Raw genomic sequence first — 7562 nt, 5'->3', positions numbered from 1 at the left:
TATATATATATATATATATATGAAGTAAAGCAAAAGAATGCAATTAGGCACTTTTTGAAAGATTCTACTGAGAGAATTATTGACATGAGGAAGCTGTGTGAACAGCAATATGAACAGATGTACGCAATTATATAGCATGCACTTTAACAATTTCCCAACGTTTCTCCCTTCCTCCCTCCCCCCTTCTCTTGCCTTATGGGGAATGAGATGATAAACTGTCACACATCTCCCATGGAAAATTATCTTCCTGCTAAAACGATTATACGGTGGCTCGGATGATTCCGACGTTAATTTAGTACGCAATTCTAAAATGGGAATTTGCAAAAGGGAAACGCCCCAAGAGAACTTTGCAGAGCATATTAGAGTGCTCTATATTTCGAGCGGATTGTAATCAAAATGGAGAAAACTGAGGAAAAACTAAAACTTCGACACTAAATCCTACTATACCGTGAACTTCGGCGAGAACTTGAACTCTGGTCTTAAGATTGAAACTAAAATTAAGGTAGATAATTTCGCTAATTAATCCGGCACTATTGCAGAAGCACGCAGTAGAAGTGTCGCGTAAGACAGGTTATTAAAATATAGTAATTTAATAATGAAATAAATACAGTGATTTAATAATCAAGTTTTACAATAACAAGCGCGCGCACACGCGCATGTGTGTGCGTGCGTGTGTGCGTATTCTTTTTCGTCTAGCTATGATCAAGCAATTATATAATTTCACGATTACATTAATCTATTTCTTCCATTGGATAATCTTGGAAAAAAAGTTTCCGCTTTTATTATTGCAATATGCAGACATTGTTATATCAATACAGACATTGTTATATCAACTTTTTAGTGAGATATCATTAATTAAATATAATTAATACATAATAAATAAAAATAATTAATACATTATAATAATAAATATATTAAATGTTAAACAAGAACAGATGAATCCGAAACATCGGAGGCATCCGAGTGACGTTTTCGAACGTAACTAGTATCAAAGTACAAAGCCCTATAAAGAAAGGGAAATAAAGTTAATTGAATTTCAGAAAAATGAATAACAACATAGCATTCTTCCCACAATTGAATATCCAATTGTGATTGAGTGACTCGAAGCGTAATCATAAAAGTTCAGTATTTTTCAATATCGTCATAAATTATGCCATACATCATTTACATTCGAATTTTTCTACTCGCGCTACGGTGTTATGCGAAAGGCGCGATTTATCGAGGATCGATTCTACGACGTCATAAAATCGCACACCGATCACGATCTAGTGGGAGAAAAAAAATGCTAGCAATTTAGTGGCGATATTTTCTTTCTTACGGCGTAAAGTACCTTCGTGATACCAGCCATCTGGGAAAAGTGTATCTCTTCAGTCTTTTCTCGTAAATATCTTTTCTCGAAGTATTCGTTCTTCTCCGTTGATTATCTTAATGTACACATAGTTTCATTTTAACACTATATTTATTCAACAAATTGTAACGAATGAATTATTATTCCGATTTTCTGCGTATATAAGAAACGATAGAAGATGCTTGTTTTTGTATTTTATAGCTTTCTCGTGAAAATTGCCATAGAAAATATACCTCTTAAGAAATCGTCTAAAAAAACCCATACAATAAACTGTAATTCTAGTTGTGAATTATGGAGCACACATTTTATTTTGCGGACGAATTGTAAATTGAATCGTTTCGTATCATTGTCTATTTCCTCTAAGTTATTTACTGTTTCTTTTCTTTAACTATATCTCTTTGTTAAAGAGGCGCGTTCGAAGTCGAAGAGACGAGAGCGAAGTGCATCGTAAATCAGTTTGTGTAGTATCAAGAAAAATATCGTCGCAGGGTGATGGAAATCGGCACTAGAAGAAAGACGAGAAAAAGGCAAAATCGACAACTATCTAGTGTAACTTTTTAAACTCGAGAACGGCTGAGATTTTTCGTATTTCTCCCAGGATGCGTCGCGCTGTGCGCCTCCTGTCGCGGAGTGCCCAAAGGATTTGTGGTGTATCCCGCATTGAAAGAGAAAGAAAGAGAGAAAGAGAGAGAGAGAGAGAGAGAGAGAGAGATTTCAGAATAAAGAGAAAATTCGCAGCCGCAAAAGGCAGAGAAAACTCAACACACGTTCGGCTTTACTCGTCCTAGTCGCCGTCGAAGTCACGGGTATAATCGCGATTGACAATTCGCGAAAGCTCGCGAGAGAGATAAGAGACTGCATTATTCTTCTTTCGACGATACGATGTCCGGAATAAAGCGAGTCGCACAACCAGCGGTACTCATCGTCGATATCGTGCCGTTTTAGCTTGAAGCGCGGTTGTTCCATCGACGCTGTCACACGTTTAGATTTAGCTGCCATGTGAACGCAGCATGTTCGCTCTTGCGAAAAAATCTCACGGAGGAAAACACAGAGGAAACGCACGCAGAGGGACGCGCACCCGAGTCTATACATTTTTACCTTGCAATTTTAACTGTTATATTTTTCGACGTACCAGCAGAATGTTGCTATTGATAATAAAATTGCGAAACTAGCTTTGAAATACGAGACTCGGCTTGCTTTCAATATGAAAAACGTACATCTTTTAAAAACTTACGCACGTACAGCCTACATTCTGTTATAAATGTCTCTTATTTATAAGACGGTATAAATAAAAATATTTAAATATGTATGTAAGGATACATACAACATATGCTTGTGCATATTAAAATTGTATATCTCTTTTACTTCAAAAGTGATGCAACTCAAAATATTAAAATTTCCCAGAAAAGAGAAAAAATATTTTTCTCTTGATAGAAAATTAATGATTAATCGAATAATATTAGCAAAAAGAATATATTCTTAACATGATTAAATATTATTTGTGTTATTTGTGTTTCACAAACAAAACAGTTTTGACGACTTTTTTTTTAATTATAACAATTTTGATAATTTTTTTATAAAATCATGTTAGTTCATTTTTTTTTATAATTAAGTAATAGAGAAATAGAATAAAAGATAAGTAATATTTTCCTGGCTTATAGAAATAATTCAAAAATTTTTTAAGTTATGTAACTTTTAAAATAAGGGATGTATCCATAAAATTAAGTTGAGAATTTTAAAAAGATACAACTACAAAAAGAAAAAAATCGACAAGTAGAAAACAAAAATATTTATCATCCGTTATTATGCAAAGAGAATTCATAACAAAATAGTGATAACATTTTTAGAACATAAATGCAAACAAAACATTTCGGATCATCCTGTTTCAGTTAGTTGTTTTTTCCTTCGCGAGGTCAGACACGAATCTTTTAGGAACCCGTGTCAGAACATTTCGTGGAAGGCGGAAAATAAACGGAGGATAGAAAGAAATCCGTTGTTACGAAATCTGAAGTAGGTGAGAAAACTTGGCAAGACTGGAGGCTGTCGGCTTCTTTTCTAGCAAAAGCTGACAATCGTCCGTGTTGGACGTTCGGAAGCTCCGTAAAACTCGCCAACAACAATGGCAGAATAAATACACGCGATGCAAACATCTTGCCCTATTTAAACAAGCTCTGAATCGCGCGTATCCGTAATCCTCGGATCAGCTATTCCGCAGAAAATACGAAGGAAAAGCAACAACAATGCACAAAATTTAAACACATCGGAACAAACTCATCGCTTTTGATATTTGCATTTTTGTGACTTGTAAAATAAATTCGTCATGGCGCCAAATGGATTTTGCAAAATATTAGCTTACATCTCTCGAAAATTTTTCACTGGATATAAAGAAAAAAATTGCGTTTCCAAATTTTTCTGGATTAACGCTCCGTCTGCAATTTTGGTCTTTTTTTTTTGAGCAAACGAAATTTTGCTATCAAATTTCATTTTCATTTTTGTTCAAATTTCAATTTTTATTATGACTAAAGATTTTAACATTAAATTAAAAAAAAACGTATTTGATAATGTAATAAAAATTGAAAGATAAATCTGAACTTTTTTTGAAAATTTGAAATAGTACAAAAATTTAGACTGGATGAAATTTCAATCGCAGATGGAAGATTTAGTTTACGTAACATTCTCTAGTAAATTCGAACATTTCATAGATTATGTGAAAATAATTAGCTTCATTTTTTACGTTAATTTCATTATAATCTTATTACAATCATTACTGAACAATAATATATCACAATACTTGCGAACAAATGAGATAAACTTGCATAAACGACTTAACTACGATACAATAACGTTACATTCAATAACATTGCGACAAAGTCTATGCTGCTCGCTATGTAAATCCACGCCCGATGTTGAATCTGTATTCAGAGCAGCCTTTGTAACGGACGACGCCTTCTTCATGCTATCGAGGAGTTAAGTAATGCAGCACGAGCGTTGGGTCGGTGCATCGGTTAATGAACAAAAGGGACGGGAAAAGCGAGAATCCGACTCCCATACTTATATTACGTTGCAAGTACAAAGGCTACGAAGGAGTATGGAACTTTCCTCTTGCCCTCGTCATATTTACAATATAAATATCGCCAAAGAGAAACGATTTCTGCGCGTGTTGAGAGCTCGGACAGATTTCCGACGCGACAATAAAGACGAGCAGAGCAACTGTCTCTTGAAAATCCATCTACGGACAATAATGAGAATTCCCAAAGATACACAGAAAAAAACGATTTTGCTGAAGTATTTTAAAATTGTAATTAGATATAAATTTAAAAATGACTTCATTGGACCATCAAAATAATTATATAGGATATCCAAAAATTGGTTATTATAGAATGTCTGTATTTAACGGAAAAAATAACTGCAATTTTTTAAGATTTTTTAATATGATTGGATCATACATTTGAATCTAATGAAGAGTAAAGCCAATCATATTATGAACTTTATTGTAACAGTTGCAAAGCTACTTTTTCTGTTAAATGCAGCTATTGTTAAAATTTTTGCAGCATCGCTCATTATGCATAAGGAGATTGTAAGATAAATATTAAGAATTGAAAAAAATCAGATTTTTTTCAGCCTAAATTGCATTTAAAAGTAATAAAAAAAGATTAGAGACAGTAGATCAAAAATTATTTCAATAAAAAGTAATATTTTTTAAATTTGTACTCTAATAGAAATATATATATATAAATGTATTATAAAATAATGATAAGAATCAATTTTTTTTATACAAGTACTTTATGAATTCAAGAATATTTATGTAAAGAGTTACATTGGAATGCAGACATTAATTGTTGAATAAATAAACAAAATATTTATTTGTTATAAATTAATTTTTTATATTAAAAAATTCAGATTTTTATTATTTTTAAAATTTTTGTTTATAATAATAAAACTAATAATCAAATAAAATAAATAATCTATAAAAATGTGTTGCTCAATAAAAACAGAATGTTATGAGTACAACTTTCACATATATGTACTTTGTTTAAAACGTAAATATTAATATATGTATTTTATGCCCTTACAACTACTCCTTAAAACTACAAAATTATTTTCAAATCTATAATATTTATATAGCTACACTTTTAGATACTTTATCAAAATTTTTTCTAATTAAATTCGATATTTTCTTCATTTCTCTTTTTCCCTTTTTTGTCTTTCTTCCTCGCATAGCTGACCATGCAGAAACAATGCGACGGTAATAATACGGCGATAACCCAATTAAATAATTTTTCGATAGGCTCGTCGATAATTTGTGCATGCATCGTAATTGAGCTCAATGCAATTCCATGCGGCACATAGTCGATTACAATTTCCTATCGATGATGAAATCCAACCGATACGTCGATAGCAGCGATACGCTGCACGTGCATTAAATTGTACAGCTCGCGTTCCGTTGTAATTATTCTAACAATATCAATAATAGCAATAACGATCCACAGCGTACACGAGACAGTCGAACTCGATAAATCCGGTCTCGCGAAATCGATCGCGCTAATCATACAATTGTTGCTAATAAATTACTCTATCGGGGCGTCCCTCGCATTTTTTTTCCCCATTATAACAAGAAAATTTCCTCGCTCATTATTTCCATCAAGCATAAATTGTCTTCTGTAAAGATAATATCCACCTTGTTTTACAAACGAGACAGGATCGATTGACGACGGATTCAATTAAACTTTCCTGCTCTTCCGATAGCTCCGATTGCCTTTCTGTCAAGAAAAACATATGACTGTTTACCTCCCGAGTACTGTGAAACTTCCTAAATCCATCACACAATCGCTGTTGAAACTGCTAGTCGGCCTCCCTTTTTTCGGTTTCCTTCTCTTTGAACAGTAATCGCAAGCAATTCTGAAACTCCGATAAAGGGACGCCACTTCAACGGGAACTGACATGACGCCGAAGGGGAACTCACCTCTGATCCTCCACATCCTGTCTCGTTCATCCGCCATCGTCCTGCGGGTCGACATCAGAAAAAAAGGGAAGACGCCGCTTTATCGACACTGACAAACGGTCGTAACGAACCAGATAAAAGGAGGAGAGCAAAAAAAGCTTCACACAAACGGGAAGCATGTGGTTGCGATGCATAAAAAGTCGGAACTTTTCTGCCTAGGTCAATTTTTCAACTATACTTCTGATAAACTTTCGTGTCTTCGATCTCGCTATTAAAGATTATCTATGGCTAAAAATACGTCGGTATTCGTGAGAATTTCGATCCGTGCCTTCAACGGAAATTCTCCGCAAAAATTCGTTCAAATCATAAAAACCGACTTCAAGAGAATGTTATATGACTTTCGACGATTGCAACATAGAATTTAATGTAAAGTAAAAATAAAAAATTTAAATTCATATGCTTATATTATGAAAGAATACAATTAAAGTATATATATATATATTTATTCATCTAAATTTTCAAATATAATCGCTTTGTTTTATATAATTTTATACTGATTACGCAACGATATAAAAAAAACTATTCGATAAATTTTTCTCTATTTCGCACGTACAGAAATTTGGAACACCTTCAAAAAGTTACACCAAAGTCAACCAACAGATATCTGTACATTCCGAAGAAATTCATTCTACCGCGATACCAAAGTTTTTTGGATCATCGCCAACGACGGCCGACGACTCTTCGAGAATTCCAAATATTCTGCGTTGTAAGACGAGGATTGCATCCACGAGCGCAAGTACATGCGCTCGGGCTGCTTTACAATTAAAATACATCTCGCCCCGTCACTTGCAGATTCTGAAAAGCAAAGCACAAGCTTTTTGACGTCCCAACGCGTTTTATAAGTCAAGTTCCAAAAATTCTTTCAACCCTATCCTAATACATTGCCTATCATCATGATCTCACCATCTTTATCTTTTTCATCTTCTATTATCTCAACATAAAAACATAACTATTACGTTTTTGTAAACAAAATGATTATTGCTCTACTGCGTTCGACTGATAAAATAGGACGTTCTCTGAAAAAATGCATTTTTTTTAGATTTTTCTGAAATTATCAGAATAAGCGTATTTTAATGTCCTGAACATATATGCTTTAAAACTCAATATCCGGTGCGAGATTAAAAATCAAAATATTCCACTTCAAAGTCGAAGCGTTTAAAATATATATATATATATGTATAAAAAAATATATACATATACATATATAACATA

General features: G+C 33.3%; 1 protein-coding gene across 1 annotated transcript in view; it reads right to left on the bottom strand.

The window, feature by feature from the left end:
* Positions 1–7562, bottom strand: part of LOC108689289 (acetylcholine receptor subunit alpha-like 1) — a 92254-nt gene that overhangs the window by 30244 nt on the left and 54448 nt on the right. The window lies entirely within an intron of this gene.

Source organism: Atta colombica, unplaced genomic scaffold (assembly GCF_001594045.1).
Source record: "Atta colombica isolate Treedump-2 unplaced genomic scaffold, Acol1.0 scaffold268, whole genome shotgun sequence".
In the NCBI taxonomy this organism is placed as follows: Eukaryota; Metazoa; Arthropoda; class Insecta; order Hymenoptera; family Formicidae; genus Atta; species Atta colombica.
Note: the sequence above shows the minus strand (reverse complement) of the source record. Positions and strands in the feature narration are given on the sequence as shown.